This window comes from Buteo buteo, chromosome 2 (genome assembly GCF_964188355.1).
Source record: "Buteo buteo chromosome 2, bButBut1.hap1.1, whole genome shotgun sequence".
NCBI lineage: Eukaryota > Metazoa > Chordata > Aves > Accipitriformes > Accipitridae > Buteo > Buteo buteo.
Window position 1 is genome coordinate 76,595,790 of NC_134172.1, and position 1,314 is coordinate 76,597,103.

Here is a 1,314-nt window from a genome sequence, read left to right on the forward strand (position 1 = left end):
CACGGATGTCCCAAGTGGAGGTATCCGTTGGGATCGGCACTGCCGGGTCTCTGTGCAACAGTGCACAGACCCCGTGGGTGGGCATCTCCATCACGCTTCGCTCCACGTTCGTTGATTGCTGATGGGAGCAGAGGGCGTTGGGCACCTCGTTGGGGTTCATCCAAACTTCCCACCCCGGGTCCACATCCAACCACCACCACCCAAGCATGCGTTGGCAGATAGCGGTTCCTCCAGCCCCGATCCCCCAAAACCTGCCCACGGCAGTGGTCCATCAGCAGCATGAGATGCCCTTGGGGTGTGAGGAGGTGGTGTGGTCCTTCTGGGTGAGCCTCGACGAGGCAGCACGGTGTAGAGACCTGGTGTGGGCAGGGCAGGGGGGTCTTGGATTCAGAAAGTGGGGGTCTGCTGCAAACAAGCAGGACAGGTTGGCTGAACGTAGCCAATGCCATGTGTGCCATCATTTATCTGCTCTCCCAAGGTGACATCCCCAGGGCTCTGCTGTCCTGGACATCTTTACTTTGAAGCTGGGTCTAACTTGAGTTTCTAGAGACGTTCACCTGCTTCACTGAGCGCAAGCCAAGGGCAATGCCTGTGCTGCCAAAATTGCCCCTCCTCGGTGTACCGCTGGGTGAAACTTTGGAGGCTGGAAAGCTCCCACGACCTCAAGGCCCATACTGCTGTGTTTGTGACCCCCATTAACCCACCGTAGCAGGGGGGTTTCCCTGGCTGGTGATGGGGCTCCCCAGTGGTCCCCATGTAGGACAGGAGGTCCAACACCTTCCCAGCCTTCGGCACCTCTGGAGACACAGGAGGACAGATGTGGCCAGGCAACGAGGTGCCCAGGGCGCCATGATGAGGGACTTGGCCCCAGCATGAGGTCTTTGAATCCTGGTTCTTCCCTCTGGAAGGTGAAAATCCGAATCCCTCGAGCTTCTTCCCCACCTGGATGCCTTTCTACTGTGGAGGAAGAAATAGAAATGAAAGAAAGAAAAGGAGAGGAAAAGAATAAATACGGGAGGGAGCCAAAGGTCTTCCGGCACGGACAAGGTCTCCGCTCCGCGTCTCCCAACGCCGACGCTTACCAAACATAGCCAGGGCCCCGCGAAACCTCGGGCCGGCAGAGAGTAGTAAGATGAGCTCCCTCTTTATTTGGCCTAGCTAAAAATAGCAGAGAGGGGAAAAAAAAAAAAAAAAAAAAGAAAAAAAAAAAAAAAGGCAGAGTCAGGACCCTGCAGGACCAGTAGTCAATGGGCTGCGAGGAGCGATTGAACTCCAAATACTGCTCAGCAGCCTCCAGCTGACAGGCTATTTTTT